At 46.9% G+C, this 19937-nt stretch overlaps 1 protein-coding gene and 1 long non-coding RNA gene across 2 annotated transcripts in view; one reads left to right on the top strand and one right to left on the bottom strand.

Moving 5' to 3' along the window:
- Window positions 1-17300, top strand: part of LOC120246422 — a 31638-nt gene extending 14338 nt beyond the window's left edge. The window contains exon 3 of the long non-coding RNA XR_005532047.1: window positions 17093-17300. This is a non-coding gene — a long non-coding RNA (uncharacterized LOC120246422). The remainder of the gene's footprint in view (window positions 1-17092) is intronic.
- ASIC2 (acid sensing ion channel subunit 2) overlaps window positions 1-19937 on the bottom strand; it is a 265054-nt gene that overhangs the window by 105619 nt on the left and 139498 nt on the right. The gene's annotated exons all lie outside the window — the stretch shown is intronic.

Raw genomic sequence — 19937 nt, 5'->3', positions numbered from 1 at the left:
AAGGCAAGTGCCAATGGGGAGAAGGAACTAGGACTTGAAGGCCAGTCTCAGACATCAGCCACCGCTGGAGGGCCACATTTAGGGCTAAAGAGGGGAGGGTGTCTGAATGGGTCAGCCTGGCTTAAAAGACAGGGGGAAAATTTGCAATGACCTTTCCATTGATAAAATTCTGGGATTCTCAAGGGATCCCAAGTGATTTTCTGGAGTAATGCGGGGGGTTTCTACACTCCAGCCTATTCTCATCCTTGTAAAAGTGCCTGGTGCTGGATGGTTGTGTGTCCATGCTGCCAGGACAGTCTCCCTTAGGCAGCTCACATGGTCCCCAGACCACTCAGCTGCATCTGTGACCCCATCCCAGACTCTGGCCAGTCCCAACTGGGCCCAGAGTCACACTTAGTGAACCCTCTAGATAAGAAAGGCATCTTCAGCTCTCTATCTCAGCTCCTGGTACACAATGAGTGTCTAATAAATGATGCTGAGTAAACAAGTAGGTGCTTGAGCTATATGTGGGGACAGGTGCCTTAGCCAGGCCTGCCCACTCCAGGGCTTGTGTCCGTGGAGGGCCCATAAGGATGGAGGAACAGCCCACTCCCCGCCAGCTGGGCCCACGGAGCCCCCAAGAGGCCCACTGGCAGCTACTGTCAGCAGGTGGCGCCCTTGGCAGATGGCAGCAGCTTCTTCATTTTTCCAAAAGGCTCAGAGTGCCGGTCACCCAGGCCACCCACCGAAGGCACCATACATCAGAAGCCTAATGGTGCATTTTAGAACATAAGTGGTAACCACCCAATGGGACCCGTGAAGGGAATTAAAGCCAGATGCACAGTGGGGAGGGAAAAAATTTTGAGAAGAGACTCAGAGGAAATGGGGCTAGATCCTAGGCAGGAAAAGGCATCTCTTAAGAATCCACTGGCCAGGGGAGTTTATTTCATTTAAAATCTGTGCCCTTTATGGGGAGAGCTGGGCTGGACACTGGGACCCTGGTCCATCAGCAGTTTCTGGACTGGATCCACCTGGCCTGGCCCTGACCACAGCATTCTGAAATGCTCTGTGAGCTCCTCCTGGCCACTAACTCAGTTTTCCATTCAATAAGTATTTTTGCATACCTACTATGTGGCATGAGGTTATGTACCATGGCATTTAAACTCATGGGTTGAGGACCAAGGTGCTTGGATTCAAATGCTGGTTCTGCCCCTGACCCAGGGACTAAGTTAACTTTCCCCTGCCTTAGTTCTTCCTTGTAACAATGTCCACCTTATAAAGCTGTCATGAGGTTAAATGAGACAATAGGGGAAAAGGGTTTAGGGCAGTGGTGAATACATCCTCAAGGGTCTCTGCCCACCTGCGGACACTCTCTAACATTTGAGTGGAGGGGACAGCGGGCCACGTGTTTCATACACATGTGCATGCATGCATATGGACACATAAATGCACCACACAGGCACACACACATGCACAGGTACACACATATCATCTAGAGTCCCCGGCAGAAACCCATTTTCTAGGTAGGTAGGTAAAGTTTTCCAGATCCTTTCACGGAGAGGTGGCTATTCCTGGGTCTTGGCTTTATGCAGGCATCTTGGTTCCAGGGCTCTCTCATTTCTGGCATATGGAGTTTCCCTCTCTTTAGAGCTTGGCTCTGCATTAAATTTTTTAAAACTTGTACTCTGTCCTGCATTTCTATGTGTGTGTAGTGGAAGATAGGATTGTGTTGGCTCAGTCCATCATGGAGATGGAACTAGAAATCGTGACTGGAATTTTGATTTTATTTGCTCATGTCCTCCCTTGTTCACAAAGTTTTTGAGGTTGTTATAATAGAGAGATGAACAAGATAAGGTTCCTACCCTAAAGGACTGTATAGTCCTTTTTGGGGGGGACAGGTGTGTAAGCAAATGAACAAGAGCAGAAGGAAGTATGCCATAAATGGACAGCTCAGTTAAATATAGATGCAGAGACTCAAAGTTGGGCCAAATGACTAGTTCTAGCCTAAGGGATCAGAAGAGGCTTTGTGAACGAGGTGGACTTTTCACTGTGACTGGATGAAGGAGGAGGATGTCTGGACACCAAAATCAGGGAAGGGTAGAGGGAACATAGCAATTGGAAGCACAGAGGTGTGCATGGATGTATAGGGTGTCTTGGAAGCAGTGAGCATACTGGTGGGGGGAAGGGAGGGCTGCAGGGGAGAAAAACAGTGGATGAGATGGGAAAGGTGGGTGGGGCCAGGCTGTGAAGACCCTGATGCTGGGTTGAGGCCAAGCATTGTGTGAGACAGCTTACCTAGTTATGTATTTAATGCTCATGGCAGTCTTCTGTGTTATGCCCCCTTTTGTGGTGGGAAACAGACTCAGAGGTTATAAGACATTCTACTGTATGTAAATTATTATTCCAAACTCAGCCCTTTAGGCTCTTGAATCCTTTGCCAGGACCCACAGGCCCTGAGTCCCCATGTCCCCAAGAATATAATGTTGTGCCATGAGGCAGTTCTGGAAGCGATGAGGCACCCTGGGAAATACAGAAAGTCTATATGTATCTTCCAGGATACGTGGTGGAGTGAAGGAAGCACCGACCCTAGCCTCCATCACTACCACCAGAAAGAAAGAAAGAATAAAGACAAAGAAGCTGAATGGAAGTCAAAAACAAAAGGGCAGAGAAATGTCAATGTAAGGACTATGAGAAGACTCTGGGGTGGGGGAGAGGGAATAGGCCGGTAAAGATATCAAAACATGCATCCACAATAGAAGAGTCTCAGAACTCTCAGACAGAAGAGGGAACTGGGATGCAGAGAGAAGAGCAAGAAGAACCCGCAATTTATGCTTCTGTGAAGGACTGGCCAATGGACTCATTCATTCATGTCCTCAACACTCAATCCCCTCTATGCCCAGCACTGACCATTATGCAGTTGCTAAACACATAGAAGGAGATGGAATGCATATTGAGCACATAATGTATTAGGTATTCACATGCTCTATCTCCTTTATTTCTTCAAGCTGCTCAATGTGAAATGTGTTATGACTCCCATTTTACTTACAAGAAAGTTGAGCTCCAAGATATCCAAGACAGAGTGGCATTAAGACTCAGGTCACTGCAGGATCAAAGCCCGTTCCCTTCCACTAGGGCACCTCGCCTTTCTGCTATCATCCCTGCCCTCAAAGGCTTAATGACCAAGGTAGTCATAACATTTGCTGCCCCATGGAGGACCTTTTGGGGGAGGAAGGAGAGGGCATTCTCAATAATCACATAAGGATGTGATCCCAATAAACTGGGATACAGGCTCACCCTATAATAAGGGTGAATTATTTATATTTGCATGGGGCTTGAAAGTTTTTCAAAGCATCTTCCCACTTCTAGTCATGTCTCATTTATATGGCGAAATGAGAACGTTCCCCAGATAACTGAAACTCATCCTTTAAAACATGATGTTTTAGGAATCTGGATGATTCTCAATGGTGAACTTTGAAATGCAGCCCAGGGTTTCCTGCCTGAGTAAAGGGCACTCCACTGTGTTGTCTCTGGGCTGTCCTTGCTCTCCCACTCAGCTAGGGAGAGCTTCTGGAGTCCACAGGACTCAGGGCAGAGGCTTAAAGAGGGGGGGCTCCAGTGGGTTCCCTGTCCCAAGAGATGGACAGACACCCAAGAGTTTCACCCTGGTCTTTCCGTGGTCAGCTTCTTCAAGAAACTGAAAACCAGCATCAGCTAAGTCAGAGACTTGCCCGGGGTCTACTGCCAGTTAGGACTGGAATCCAGGTTTCCTGACTTGTAGTCTTGAGTTCATTCTGCTGAGCCCAGCTGCCCTCATGAGCAGCCTCTTTTTCCCTCCTCTGCCACGTGAGACTTCTGGCACGTGCCCCTGACAGGCTCCACGGTCTCATCCCTCCATGCCTTTGCACCTGCTGTTCCACCTGCTTGGCACATCTTTCCTGGGAGTGCCCTGCCTGGCAGACTTTGTCCTTTCAAAAGGAACTGGAAGCATTCTCATCTGGTAGCCTTGCCTGAAGCACTGCACCAGTCTGGACCTTGTTTATGGGGTAATTTTATACTGTGGAATTTATGTCTGCTTCTCAGTTTGATTCCAGGCTCCCGGAGGACAAAGGTTTGTTCCTGTTCATCTCTGCATTCGAGCACCTCACACATGGCCTGTTACACAGCTGGCTTTCAATCAATGTTATTGTATTAGATTGAAATGCCCTTGGTTGGAAGGGAGTTTTAACAACAGAGGCTGGCTGCGAAGGGGCAAAAGACGGAACCCCGGCGGGAGGAGTCAGGTACTGGAGGCTGCCTTCCTCACATCACCCTGGGGCCAAGGGTGGCTTTATGTGGGCAGTGGTTTAGAGCAGGTCTGAGGGTGTGGGGAGAGAGGCACAGGGGCATGGCGGCCTCAGAGACTGCTCAACCCTGCTTCTGCCTGTTGGAGTCAGCCTCTGGAAAAGTACCAGTGAATTAAAGCCCAATAAAAAAGTCAATTAAGTCCAAACTCGTTTATGCCTTAAGCTCCCCCAAGCCAGTGAGCCAGAATGCAAGCTGGGCCGATATTTCTCCATTTCCCTCCATGTCCACATTGGTCTCTAATGAAGCAGCCATGACACATTTTATTTCAAGTATAAATGGGGCAGACAGACCGATAGCAAAGTGATGGCTTGCTGGGGGCTCTCTGGATCGTATTCGGCGTGATGTTCATGTCCTGATCTTGGGCTCTGGATGGGGCACTGGGGACCTACATGTGTGTCCTCGTGTGTGTGTGTGTGTGTGTGTGTGTGTGTTTGCATGCACATAATGGGGCTGTGCACGTGTGTATGTATGTGTGCACTGTCGTTTGCTATATATGTAAGTACAGTTTGCACATTTGTGTGTTGATGCACCCACTTATTCCACACATTTATGAAGGACATTTATGTGTGCCAGACACAATACTTGCTTCTGGGGTTCTCATGGTGAAAGAGATAGTTTCTTGTGGGTTGTAAAGTCCAGAGGTCTAGAAGGGAAGACTGACAATAAAACAAGTAGTAACCACAAAGTCCAATATATTGAAAGTTACATGGATGCAGATATGTACAAGCATGCTCAAATATCCAAGTGCATGCATGTCTGGACATCCGTATATGTGTGCATGAATAAAGTAGTGTGTGTGTGTGTGCTGTTCTTGTGTGCAGGCTGTCGCTAGGTGACTCTGGTTCTGGAAATCATCCCTTCAAAGTGATGGCAGACCAGCTTGCAGAACAGGGACCTCATACCTAAAGCTTGAATCAGAACAAGGCACCTCATAACTAAAGAGTGTGCACAACTCGTGGCCTCTCCACTTTCCTCTCATTTCCCCTCAAGCTCCTGTGACCACTGCTTGCTCATAAGAGCTCTCGGGAGGCCTGTGGCTGACCTCGTTGCTAGGGTGGATGGGGAAACCTTGGACTAGGACGATAGGGACATGGATTCTATTTCCAGTCTTACTGCTAACTACAAAAGCCACAGCAAGGGAGAAGATGGAGTTAGGCGTACTGAATCTGCCCCTTACTGGCTGTATAGCCTTGGGCATGTCCCAGTCTCTCTGAATCTTGAGACTCCTTATTTGTAAATTAAAAGTAATGATACTGTCTCCATCAACCGTCACAAGATTGCTGTGACAAGTCCTGAAGCATCCTTACAAAAGTGGGAGGTAGCTAACACTGCTAACAGCTATCGTTCCTATCATGGGTGAGCCTCCTCTGGCTGAAAGCCACCTTTCTAAACAAGACTCTGGTAGTGCCTGATCACCTGCATGGCACTTCCCAAAGTGTTTTCAGGAAACACCATTTCTATGATATGTTCTAGGGAAAAGAAAAAAAGCTCTGTGTCAAATAGGTTAGAAAATGCTGGGCTAACTGGAGGCATGCATGTTTATTTTTTGCAAGATTTCTCAGGGCCTTTAATATACCAATGTGTGTTGTGAATCTCCAAGACGGGGCAGAGCATATGTTATTTCTATCTCAGTCAGGATACTTCCAGAGGGAGGATTTAAGGGTCGTGGTATACTTGAGAGTGACTTCAGGGAGCCCTGGTATGGGAGCTTCAGAATTGAGGAAGGGGAGAAAAGGTAACTATATAGGGTGTGTTTGGGGCCAGTTTTCCTGCCATGGTGACTGGAGTTTAGTTCTTCAAGAGACCACTGAGAAATGGTGAAAAACACATCGCAGGGGTGTCACACCAGAGTGGAGAAGGAGCTGGCCATTCATCTGCTTGCTCGAGTATATAATTATACAGTTATAATTCTGGGGTGTTAACCCCTCAGAACTTCCCACCTGCCTGGTGCTCAGGCCTAGGCTATCTGTGTACCCAGAGAATGCTCCTAGGCACACACTCACAGGGGTTTGCAGAAAGTTCCTGACAGCAGGACAGGGGAAAGCAGAGGCCATGCAGACAGAGCACTGCCAGCATGTGCCACAGTCCCTTACTTGGTTTGACCTCCAAGTTCAGGCTTGGATCTCTATGTGGGATTATGGTTCCATAGACCTTTCTGGGGTTAACACTGGCTGGCACGATGATGTACAAAATCCCTCCGTGGACTGGCCCTAATCTAGTTTTCCAATCTTATCCATTTCTATTCCCTTTAATTCTAAAAGACTGGCCATATGGATTACCACAGCGGGAGTGTAGATGGCCCTGGGTGCATACAAACATTTCTTCCAGTTTGGACTTTCCTGGAATATTTAGAACTCTTGTGCACAAATGTGTGCTTGACACACCCCATGGCACAGGGCTTGGGACTCACTATACAGTAGAAGCACCAAGGGGCGCCTGGGTGGCTTAGTCGGTTAAGCGTCCGACTTTCGCTTGGGTCATGATCTCGCAGTTCGTGGGTTCGAGCCTCGTGTCGGGCTCTGTGCTGACTGCCAACTCAGAGCCTGGAGCCTATTTCAGAGTCTGTGACTCCCTCTCTCTCTGACCCTCCCCTGCTCACGCTGTCTCTCTCTCTCTCTCCTAGAAATAAATAAAAATATTTTTTTTAAAAAAAAGAGTAGAAGCACCAAACAGTGCAGGGGATGGAAGGTACTGGAAGGTGGTTACCCAAGGAATTTGGCACGGAGAATGCCAGAATTCTTGTTGAGAGAAGCCAAGATGGAGCTGGTAAGCCAGAGCCCAAGGTTTAGGAACAAAGTATCAGGGACAAACAATGGATGAGCGAGGCAGGCCAGCATATGCCTGGACATCCCTTTTAGGAGGCACTAGCCCAGAGGCTATCCTGGTGTAAGGGTGCCACAAAGAGAATGTCAGAGCTGGAGTCCCGAGCTCTGGGGATCATCTCACCTCCAAAACATTAATTTTTTTTAATGTTTATTTATTTTTGAGAGACAGCATCAGCAGAGGAGGAGCGGAGAGAGAGGGAGACAAAATCCAAAGCAGGTTCCAGGCTCTGAGCTGTCAGCACAGAGCCCCACATGGGTTCGAATTCACGAGCCATGAGATCACGACCTGAGCTAAGTCGAACACTTAATCGACTGAGCCACCCAGGTGCCCCATCACCCCCAAAACATATTTTAAATATAAAGAACAATGAGGACTAGGGAGGTGGGAAAGGACTTCCCCAATGTCACCCCACAATGCTCTTTGAGAGCCTAGTCTGCTCAGAACGCACAATTTCTTGCTCACTAGTGAGCCCTTCACGCGGATTCCTGTACCAGTCGCATTCCTGGTGGCAGAGAATTCAATGACCTCCCGGGTTCCATGATGGGAACGAAGCCCCGCCCAGTTTCCCTTCGCACAAGCCCCTCCCCCTGCAGCCCTGGGTCGGAGGTGCCTTGCTTCATCGCCACCCTCCACCTCATCCAAAGTGCTCCTTGGAGGGCTGGCTGCCACCTCAGGTAGTAATAATAACATTTGCAATTTTAGATGTGTCAGCAAGTTTTGCCAGGTAGTGTGAGAGAGCATGAATGCTAATGCCTCCATCTGGGGATTATGTTAATACACTATCCTGAATTGACATTTAAAAAATTGCATATTTTAATTGGCTGCCTCTTCTGTCTCCAAGTCCAGGATCATATAGTTTTTAGTAAGTGGGTTGACGGTGGTTTTTGGAGAGATGCCCTTGGCTGGGTTGGAAGGAGTGCTGGCCTGGGAGTCAGAAGTCACTGCATCCACCCCCCAAGGTGTGTGACCTTGGGCAGGTCACCTCTCATGTTTGGGCCTCTCTGTCCTCACCTGGAACGTGAGACGGTAGGAATTGACAATTCCTAAGTCTACTTCCGGCTCTAGCCTTCCAAGACTCCTGGACAGACAGCGCCCCTCCCCCCCACCTCCAGCTCTTGCCTTCTTCCATCACCTTCACCCTGGATTCTAGGACCACAGCAACGTCATGTCTCTCCTGACTGCTTACTGGTGAGCCACCTGTCTCTTACCCTCTAGGCCTCTCAGCCTCAGTCCAACCCTTGCCCCAATTGGAGTGAAATATGGTCAGAATGGAGTTGTTTGGGGCTCCTTCCATCCTTTCTGTGGGGCTAAAAGTAAGGTTTTGTGGGAAAATCCTGGAGCCCATTCCATCTTTGTCTCTATGGCGATGGGTTGTAACTATGATCCTCTTCCTGCTCACCCAGTACCTAACAGACAACTGCTGGGGGTCACAGGGCTCTCATATTCTTTTCCCTGATGTTGTTTCTTACCACTTCAGTGGCCTGGGCAGCCTCTATCATCTCTCTCTTGGGCTACAGGAGCCTCCCTGGCACCCAGTCCTGCTGTTAAATCCCCATTCATTCCTTCCCTGCAGCCATCCTCCTGCAGGCCCCGCAGATGGGCCCTGGGTCTCAAGGACCCATGCCCAAACACCCTCACCGCGGACCGCGTATTGGAGAGCATTTGCACCCTGCCCCCCATCCAGACAGATAAGACCACACACTTGTACATGTGTGAAACTTGGAGGCAAGAAGACGTGGCTATTGGTCCCAGCCTTTCCACTACCTATCGTGTTCTTATGCTGTCCCTTTACCTTATGGAGGCCCAGTAAAATGGGACTAGCATGTCCTGCTCTGCCTACCTGCCAAGGAGGTGGCAGGAATGATGATGAAAACATATGTGGTTACAAAGGGTAACATGCTGTGTCTAGAAGGGCTATTTGCGTGTTACGCCAGCTGCATCAGGGCTGCCTGGGGATGGTTATAAAATGCATGTTCCTGGGCCTGGCCCAGAGCTACTGAGCCAGACTCTCTGGTGGTAAAACCCAGTGATCCGGGTTTTATTTATTTATTTATTTTTAAATGTTTTTTATTTATTTATTTCTAGGAGAGAGAGAGAGAGAGACAGTGTGAGCAGGGGAGGGTCAGAGAGAGAGGGAGTCACAGACTGAAACAGGCTCCAGGCTCTGAGCTGGCAGCCAGCACAGAGCCCGACTCGGGGCTCGAACCCACGAACCGCGAGATCATGACCTAAGCGAAAGTCGGACGCTCAACCGACTAAGCCACCCAGGCGCCCCAATGATCTGGGTTTTAAATAAGCCTCCCAGGTGATTCTCCTAAGTCCTGATATTTTGGAATCTTGGTTTATTTTTATTATATCTGAGATCCCCAATTGCACACTTACCTCTCTAGCTACTTAGGCCCACTGAGCATGCTCTGAAGTGTTGCTACGTGCTTAGTGTCAGAGCAGCTTCCCCTCCAGTCCCCAACTCCAGGATATCTTTGGAGTATGTCCAAGAGGATCATGGTGTAGTGGAAATAGCAGGGGCATTGGGATTAGACCAGTGTTTAAATCCTGATGATCTAAGTGACTACATAGATTGCCTAACTCCTTGTATTGCCATTGTTCTTATGGGGGATTAAAGCAGTAATCTCAGGGGTGTGATTAGGACTGCAAGGAATAAACTCATCTGAAAAGTAGCTGCCACATTGAATAGGCTCACAGAGAACTAGTTCCCTCCACCCACGGGGTGGGAGACCTGCCTTGGTTTATTTCAGGTGGCTGTTACTGCACATGGCATATTTGGACCAAAATTCACGGAGGACTTGATCTTGAGAACCTAGCAGAAGTGGCATGACTTTTGCTGAATTCAGCCCCCTTGAGTCCAAGTTCTGTCTTGAGTGAGCCCCTCTGCTCCTTGTGCAGGACTATTAAAGTTTAATTAGCAACTCTGTACAACATGCATTATTCAAACCATGCTGGACTAGTTGTTCAATCCAGCCTGGGCTACTCCCGGTGGCTGGGGCTTCCTTGAGGGGGCAGTGCCAGGCCCCTGGGCAAAGCCAGAAGACACCCACCATGGCAGGGTGGGGATAGTCTTCACTCTGGACGGGGGCTGCAGAGTTTGAGTATATGAGCACAGTGGCCTCTTACAGAGCTTTGTTGTCACAGATAATCTGTGCTGAGTTTGTCAATGGCTCTGGGTTGCAGTTTTTCATTTTTCTGAAGAGAAAGATGGCAGCCTATCCCCCTCTTTGGACCATGGACTCCCCTCAGACACTTTGCCTCTTTCGTCAAGGGCAGGGCTGTGCCTCTCCCATCAGACTGGGGTTCCCATTAGGGCAGTACTGTGCTCTCCTCTGACTAGAAGGTTTCCTGAGCAGGACCATGTCTCTGCCATCAGACTGAGGGCTCCCTTCCTGAAGGTGGGGGCTGTTTGCTGCCCTTTGTCCCCAAAGCCGTCTCGAACACCCCTTTTCTTCCAGCCCCGAAGCTCCTGTTGCCCTGGAGGCTCTGCCCTTTGCTTTGTAAGCAGTAAAAAACAGAAGGCAACCAGCTTTCTTTTACAGGTTGTTGGCTTTTAAGTAAAGATAGTTAAAATAATTTATATCTTGCTCGAGGGAAAACTGGAGAGAGGAAGGAGGGGAGGTTTCCCTGGCAAGGAAAAGCGGCATAAAATGTCCCACTAAATGCTCACTCAGCGGCCTCTGTTCCTTCAAGCTCAGAGCAAACACTGGTGATTTATGCTAAGCTCTGGGGATGGGTCAGTGCTACAGCTGTGACTCCAGGTTTGACCCGAGCACTGCAGGGTTGAGTCAGGCTTCCCAGAGGACAGAGGAGAGGGATGGAGAGGTGAAGCTCAGATGAGGAAAAGAGGGCCTTGTAGGGATGGTGGTAGCTCCCTGCAGATGCAGTTCCCATTACCTGGGCTCCAACTTTTGTTCACTAATTTATATTCTGAGCTTTAGGGCAACAGCTGGCCTAGGAGGTAAGGACTTTGGTTTCTTCAAGCTACTAATTACTTGTGTTACCATGGGTAATTCCCCACTCTCGTTAAGCCAGTCTTTAATGACCTTGAGGTTCTTATCACCCTAATATTCCAGAATCATTATTCTAATTATTTTATTTTCATTTTATTTGAGAGAGAGAGAGAGAGAGAATCTTAAGCAGGCTCCACACTAAGTGGATCCCATAAGCCTGAAATCTTGAACTGAACTGAAATCAAGAGTTAGACACTCAACCAACTGAGCCATCCAGGCACTCCCAGAATCCCTATTCTAAGTCTCTCTGTTAAGCAGTCTCTTAGCCTTCTGAGTTTTTTGTTACATAGTGTCATTATGTGGGGTGTCCATACATAAAGCCTGGAAACATAATGTTGATGAAGATATCTTCAAGTTTGTTAAAAAAAAAAAAGTATCTGTGTTTCTAGACCTTACTGGCATATATCTGAATGTGTAAGGTTACTGTCTCCTCCATTGGATCGTAAACACCATGAGGGTGAAGACCAGGAGTCTGTCCCCTGTTGCTTCCTTAGTATTCTGCATGGTGCTTGGCACATCCCGAGAGCTCAGTAAATACCAGTCAAAAGAATTAATGAATAAGTGAATGGCAAGGCTTATCTTGGGAGTGGGGAGGGCCAATGAAGTAAAGTGGAAGACTCAAAAAAGTGAGCTTTGAGAAAATATGCTCAGGTGTTTGTGACACCTAGCTCATTAACTGGGCCCTCCATGGTCTAGAGGTAAAATTTCCACCCAGAGGACTGGGTTGTGATAAAAGAGATGAAGATAGAAAGCTAAGAGCATGCAGAGATTAATCCCTTCATCACTCAGCCTCTTCTGAATATTTATAGATCCATTCTCTGTCTTCAAAGGATAGCCGTATCCTTTGATAAAGATTTAGACTCCTGCCTGAAGAATTTGGACTCATGACAGGTCAGTGCATGCCCAGCCTGGAGTACTCAAAGAGAAAGACCAGCCTCTCTTGGGGTCTTGGTGCATGTTGCTCCCATTATCTGGGATGCCCAGCCCCTCCCTAGTCCAGAGGGCTCCATCTTTCAAGATGGCTCCATCTTTCAAGACTTGGTCTAATGACCACACTTCTATTCAGTTAAAACTGACTGCTTCCTTTGAAGAGATTCACTGGAGAAGTAGATATTATTCTATCATGGGTCTTAATATATAAATCACTTACTAGGTATTCATCAATGTTTCCAGATTTGGGGACCATCCCGTATGTGTATACTGTCGGTGGTAGAGTCCTTGAGCTGTTGGTGGGGTCAGATCAAAGTGTCTGACCCCCCTTACACTGGGCATAAATGCCTCTGCCTTGGTCTTAAAGGTGAGTGTGAGTGTATTTCTGAACCCTGGAACACAGGTGCTTCATCATTCTCTTCCACATATAAACACGAAGCTCAGTAAGGGCTGGGTGGTGGGCTGAGCAAAGAATACATGGTGTTAGGGGGACCCAAAGGAAAGAGGGATTAATTCCACCTCTTCGATGTGACTATCAGGCCCACAAGCATGCTATCTGGTGGCAGTCACTGATTCAGATAGCGTGGTGTACTGGTAGTGTAGGTGGGTTGCTTAGACCTCTGACCCTGACCCTTTCCTAGTTCATGTATGCTGGCTAGTCAGGTAAGGCTCTTCTTTGAACTGTAGACATCTCAGGTGGACAACATCTGTACACAGCTGTGGGTTGGACTAGTCTCTGAGACTATGAATTGCCTATTTTGAATAGTATTAATTTCATGATGAAAAGTAATTATTATACTTTTAAAAACATTTCAAATATAATTTAAGGAGTACAATGTACTGAAAATCCATGATGAACAGGCAGCGTGATGGTTTTATTTGCTTTTCCCTACCCCTCCAAATAATCTAACGAGGAAAACTATTTTTATCCTGTGTTTGGAAGAACAGAGAATGGCCAGAATGATCAAACAACCTGCCCAAGGTTACAGAGCCAGTTAAAAGTTGCATGTATTCCAGACTATCAGTCTCTACAGATAGTCTGTATCTTAATACCAGTCTACATGACCTAATCTTTTACCAATTGCCTAGCAACAGAGAAAATAGTTTCCATAGTAACAATAGTAAAGTCAGTGTTGGTATTTGATCATCTGATCTTTAAAAAACCCACTTCGATGGGCACTGAGGAGGGCACTTGTTCAGATGAGCACTGGGTGTTATATGGAAACCAAACTGACAATAAATTATATCGAAAAATAAATTAAAAAACCCACTTAAACTCTAAGCTATATTCCACATCTGGGAACATATATAAAGGAAACAAGTCTAAGTGTGGAAAAGACATGTGCATTAAGAAATAGGCCAAAGCAGGGGCGCCTGGGTGGCCTAGTCGGTTGAGCGTCCGACTTTCGCTTGGGTCATGATCTCGCGGTTCGTGGGTTCGTGGGTTCGAGCCCTGCGTCGAGCTCTGTGCTGGCTGCCAGCTCAGAGCCTGGAGCCTGTTTCAGTCTGTGACTCCCTCTCTCTCTGACCCTCCCCTGCTCAAGCTGTCTCTCTCTCTCTCCTAGAAATAAATAAAACATTAAAAAAAAAAAAAGAAATAGGCCAAAGCATTATTTATAATCTTTAAAAAGTAGCAACAAGAAATGGCCAACAGAACAATTAAACACTGTGTGGTGCTGTCATTCAGTGTAATATATGTGGTCTGTTGCCCACCCCGCTCTGTGTCTATAAGAACTGCCCTCATTTCCTCGGAACTGACAACCTCTGGGGGCTTATGTGACCCTGATTTCTTGGTCCAGGTGGTTGATCCAAGACAGGCACTTGACCCAAGCTAGGCCAACCAGTTTCTTTCCTGGAATTTTTTAGAACAAGTTTAGATAGAATTCAGTTTCTCTTTGGGAACATGGACTATATTGTAACATCAGGCATATTGATGGGCGGCCCTGTACTCCGTCTGTGGACCAAAGGCCGAAGGGAGGGGTGAGAGAAAGAGAGAGGGTGGAGATGGAGGAGGAAGAGGGTGGAGAAGGAAAGGAAGAGGAAAAGGATGAGGATTGGGAAGAAGGAGGTGAAGGAGGGGAGGTGACTACAGACTGTCTGTAGAGACCAACAGTCTCCAGATCCCTGAGCTCATGAAAGCTGGGGATGTGGGCCACCCCACTATACGGGCATCTATATGGATACAAAGCAGTGGCCTTAGGACATGTAGTGAGACTCATACCCTTCCAGAAAGTCGCCCTCCTGAAGATATTGTGGAAGAACCTGGCAAGTACAGGATGCATCTGGTTGGAGTCCCTGCTCCTTCATGTTCATTAGCCGGGAAGCTCCCTGAGAACAGGGCTGCCTCCTGTTCATCTCTGAATTCCCAGGGCTAGTGCTGGGCCTGGTATGGGGCAGGCACCAAGTCAGTGCTCCTTCACCCCTGAGAGGCAGACTGAGGTTGGATTTCAGCTCTCTTCTTACTTGATATGTGGGGTTCCTATTTACATATAGTCTCTTGGTTCCAAACTTTGATTTTCTTCTCCCATAAGGGGCCCCAGATCCTGCAAACTACACTCCTCAGGCTCCCTTTGCTGGGAGATCAGCAGGTCTGGGTGGCCTTGGAGGGGCCTGGGGGCAGGAGAACGGAGAATGGACTGTCTACCAGCCTCTAGTCCAGCATCCCTCAGGCATCAGCTACATGCTTCTCTCCAGTGTCTGTTACCATGCTTGGCAAGAGTGCCGGGCCAGCCCTGCCGAGCACCCCGTCCCCAGCTGCCACCCCTGTCTGTGGCCTGAGCAACCATCATACTGCATGTCATCATCTGCTTAGCACCTGCCCAGCAGCAGCTCCTCACTAGATTCTGGCGACACTTCTTCCCTTTCCTTCCTCCGTCCTTGAAGGTGGTAATTGCTTTGTGAAGTCACTAATCTCTGGGTTACTTTAGCACTCCACATTTGCTTCTTCAGCCTTTCCAACACACGTGTCACAAAATCCCCAGATAACATGCCCTCTCTTTGAAATCCCTTGCCTATTTCTGTATTACTGACAATATGTTGTTACTTAAATTTTTGGAATCTCAATTTCTTTATTTATAAAAATGGAGTAATAATCCTTAACTCGTGAAGCTATTGGGAGGATTGGATGAAATCCTGACAGTAAAGTGCCTGTCCCAGAGCAAGGGCTGATGAATGCTGGTTACTCTCTTCACCCTGTGACCAAAGCAGCCAGCTCACGTATGCAGGAGGTCCCTCCTCATGGTGACTTACTGAGAGACTGGCCTCCAGAAACTGTGCCCTGTGTTCGAACCATGCCCAGCAGAGGCCCGGAGCCATCCTGGAGGCCTGGCTCCGGTTCCCATCACAGCCAGTGCAAACCCACAGGCAGGGAGAGACAAAAGTGTCCAGAGCAGTGTTTCCAAAACCTTTCCTCCTCTCAACATCCCCCATCTTCGTCACGTCAGCAGATTCTAATTTGGTCTCAAAATATCCTTCAATGGCCTCAGGCAAACTCTGTATGTCATGACATAGATGGGTACAGGGAGCTCAGCTTCCATTCTGCCTCCTCAGAGGCAGTGACAAATCCCTGGAAGTCACTGGAGTGAGGAAGGAGAACATGCCATCCTCATTTGATGGCAGAATATGAGCGACTGAGTGAACCCCCTGGGTGCTGGGTGCTATGTTTAGGACTTTAAAAACATCTCTCATTCAATCCTCATAAGAAGTGACAAGACAGGAGGGATGATGTCCTTGTTACAGATGAGAAACTTGACTCTCAGAAGGGTCAGGGAGGGGGTCATGTCCTCTGATCCAGGGGCAGAGCTGGGATTTGAAGCCCTACCTGGCTGGCTGAGGGCTACCAGATGAGGGGGTGAGATCTGCTCTCTGGGTCTGCTCCCTGTGGATACATGACTCAGCTACCCGTTATCAAAACCTGGGCAACAGGTGGCCTTTGGAATCTGAATATGTGACATTGAAATCCCATTTCCCAGACAGCAAGCTGCCTGAGGGCCCCCAAGAACATTCTGTGCAGGTTAGGTGGACAAAGAAAGGATGCTGCACCCAGCCTATGCCTCTGGTGCTGGGAGGGGACTTCAGTGCCAGCAGAAGAAGACTATGTCCACACCTGTGCCCTTCACCTGCTGGATCTTGGCTTCTGGGTAGATTCCAAAGAACAGCTAAGTGTAGACTGGGGGGAAGGGAGGGAAAGGAAGCATCTAGAAAAATCTAGGAGTCTCCATGATAAACTCCAGAGGTCCAGAATATCTGTTTGGGACTCTTATTATTTTAGTCATTCTAAGGGGGAAACCAAGCCCAAAGCAAGCCAGACTTGGGGGACCCATCAGTACCAACATCCACCAATGGGTCCAATCGAAGTCTTGTGCTTTCACTGCTCCTGTTTTTGTTTTGCCGCTTCACGTCTTCTCAAAGAACCACACCCTCCACTCTGAAAACATGCTTGCTTATTTTTATCCCATACTTGAAGGAAAGGTTTGATAACATCTCATGTCTGGGTCAGGTTGGGTAAACTGGAGAATACTGCAAGGGTTGGGTATATGGGAGGAATGCTATTATTTTTATCACTGTAGACAATTCAAGGAGACTTAAATATGTTATAACATGTCAAGTGAACCATTAAAATTATCAGAAAAAGCTCAAATCAAAAAGCAAATAAAGGGACAGAGAAGCTAGTGGAGGCCAACACCTGAGATGGGCTAGTAGCTGCACAGGAACTGTGAATCCAGATCTGCATTTGCCGGCAGTCGCGTCTGAGAAGAGAAACCATTTTCAGAGTTTGATAAAAGACATAGTACAGGTCCAGCTGGTGTTTAAATCTAGAAGGACAGATGGGCTGATAACACTAATAGACACCTTTGCTTGGGCCGGAGGACATGCTGGTCCCTAACAAGTTTCAATTCACTGCTGTCTTTTTACATTTAATGAGACACAGCAGGACTGTCTGGGAGAAACTGTGGTATAGAGGCAAAGTAATCTTTCTCTTGTTTCCACCATAGGTTTTAATTGAAGAAGGAGCTGCTAATGATTTTTCTAATGAGCAAAAAAGACCCCACACTTCAGTGAGATCCGGGGCCAGTGCCAGTATGATCCTGCTGGCATGCAGGGGGAAGGAAGGGGATGCATTTACTGAGCATGGTATATCTATCATCACTTTTAAATGCTCACAAGGGGCGCCTGGGTGGTTCTGTCAGTTACATGCCCAGATCTTGGTTTCGGCTCAGCTCATGATCTCACAGTTTGTGAGTTCGAGTCCTGCATCCAGCTCTGCGTTGATGTATGGAGCCTGCTTGGGATTCTCTCTCTCCCTCTCTCCCTGCCCCTCCCAAGAGCTCTTTCTCTTTCTCTCAAGATAAATAAACTTTAAAAAAATGCTCACAAGATGTGGGCTGAATCTGGCTCTGACTCAGAGGTGTCCCTCTCCCAGTTGGATCTACCTGCCTCAGCACTGGTTTTCATCATAGATTGGAGAGCTGGGGCGCCTACCTTTGTATGTTCACTTGGAATCATATAATGTCCAAGCTGGGGAGAGTTTGGAGGTCAAGGAGTCTATTTCTCTCTTCTGAACAACTAGGGAAACTGAGGCCTGGAGCGGGGCAGAGACAGGAGAAAAACTAGGCTTCCCTAGTTGACTCAGGTCAACAACAACAAAACAAGCCTAAGGGAAATATGAAAGAGTAAAAACAATTACTTGACAGTGTATAGCAGAGCTGAAGCTTATAAGGTGTTTTCATGCCTGAGTGCCATTCCTCCTGCCCCACAGCCCCATGAGGTTGGGAGGGAGGTCCCTAAGCCTTTGTAGAGAATGTCAGATTGTGCAAGAGAACATTGCCATGTGCCACACACTCCTTGTGCTATCCAGGACAGGGATGATCAAACCCATTCCACAGGTAATTAAATTGGGGTTCTAGAAGGAGAAGCCAGTTGCCCAAGGTCATCAGGAAATGGCAAAGCTGGGACTTAAATCACAGTCACTGGACTCTACATTTAGGTTTTGTTCAATATTACCATGCTCCTCCCCACATATATTTTGGGATGAATCAGAGAAAGAGCACTCAAATACCAACATACCCTTTACAAAGGGCACAGTGATTAAGATCATAGGGTCTGAAGTTAAACTACCTGGTTTAAACTCCACTTCTGCACTTCCAGGACTGTGTCACTTATTTAGACTTACTGTTCCTCAGTTTCCTTGTCTGTGAAATGGAGATAAGAAGAGTATCTTCCTTATTGCTTATTGTGGGAATTGCTCAACCATGTCAGAGAGCATTCAGAGGTCCTGCTCGGCCCCCAATACCAGTCAAGAAGAGTTTTATTCTAAGAGTAATAATAAACAATTAAAAAGTTAATACATATCTTCAGATTGGCATTTGTTTGGTAGAAAAATGGAAAATCTAAAACATAAAAGAGAAAATAAAAATCACTATTATCCTAACACAGTGAAAACCATAATATTTTGATATTTTTCCAGTCATCCTTTCCAAACATATATAGAAATATATTCATTGATGGTCTTTTATCTTGTCTTTTTTATTTAGCATTATGACATGAGCATTTTCCTACGCTATTAAATAGCTTTTCAAATATAACATTTTAGGGTGTTGGGGTGGCTAAGTTGGTTAAGTGTGCAACTCGATTTCAGCTCAGGTCATGACCTCAGGGTAGGTTGTGAGATCGAGCCCCATGTTGGGCTCTGCACTAAGTGTGGAGCCTGCTTAACATTCTCTCCCACTGCCTCTCCCCTGCTCATGCATGTGCACTCTCTCTCTCTCTCCGTCCCTCTCTCTCTCTCTCTCTCACACACACACAAAATACAACTTCTACTCATAAAATTATGCTATTCTATAGGCGAATCATAATGTAGGTACTCATTACATAATGTTTGCATGTGGTTAGCTATTCATTTATATGTGACTGAAGAGCCTATATACCTGGTCTCCTGCTGCTTCCTTGACACTAACTAGCACAGGTGCTTAATTAATATTTGAGTCAATGAAAACTAATGTTTTGGTAGGTGCTTCCAGAGAGTTCCTTCCAATTTACACTTCTGCATTCATTGTATGAATGTCTTTCTCATTTCAACTCTACCAGTATTTGATTTAAAAGTTAAAAAAAATGTTGGAATGCCTGAATGGCTCAGTCAGTTAAGCATCCGACTCTTGATTTTGGCTCAGATCATGATCTCATGGTTTGTGAGTTCGAGCCCCACATTGGGTTTAGCACTGACAGTGTGGAGCCTGCTTGGGATTCTCTCTCCTCTCTCTGCCCCACCCCTGCTCTCTCTCTCTCTCTCTCTCTCTCAATAAGTAAATAAACTTTAAAAAAGAATCTAAAGTTTAAAAAAAGTTTGCCATTTTGCTTAGTAAAATGTAGGCTTTCATCATTGTTTTGATTTTTTGTTTATTTGATTAATAGTGAGGTTGAAAGTTGATTCATATATTAGTTAGCTCTCTTTTTTGCATCTTCCCCTCTTTTCTCTTTCTTCCTATCTTCTTTCCACCTTTCCCTCCTTCTTTTGTTTTTTATTTTTATTTTTTTGAGGTGGGGAGGAACAGAGGGAGAAAGAGAATCCCAAGCAGGCCCTGCCATGCAGGGCTCCATCCCACGACCCTGGGATCATGACCTGAGCCAAAATCAAGAGTCAGATGCCCAACTGACTGAGCCACTGAGGAGCCCCTTTCTCTCCTTCTTTAGAAAGGAACTGTTTTCGCTCAGCATAACACCCTCAAGGTCCATCCATGTTGCTACACATGGCCAGATTTCATTGTTTCTCATTGCCATGTAGTATTCCATGGTATAGATAAACCACATCTTCTTGATCCATTCATCTGTTGATGGACACTT

Source organism: Hyaena hyaena, unplaced genomic scaffold (assembly GCF_003009895.1).
Source record: "Hyaena hyaena isolate Hyena2069 unplaced genomic scaffold, ASM300989v1 scaffold_10, whole genome shotgun sequence".
NCBI classification, from domain to species: domain Eukaryota; kingdom Metazoa; phylum Chordata; class Mammalia; order Carnivora; family Hyaenidae; genus Hyaena; species Hyaena hyaena.
This window is presented reverse-complemented; position numbering and strand designations above follow the sequence as displayed.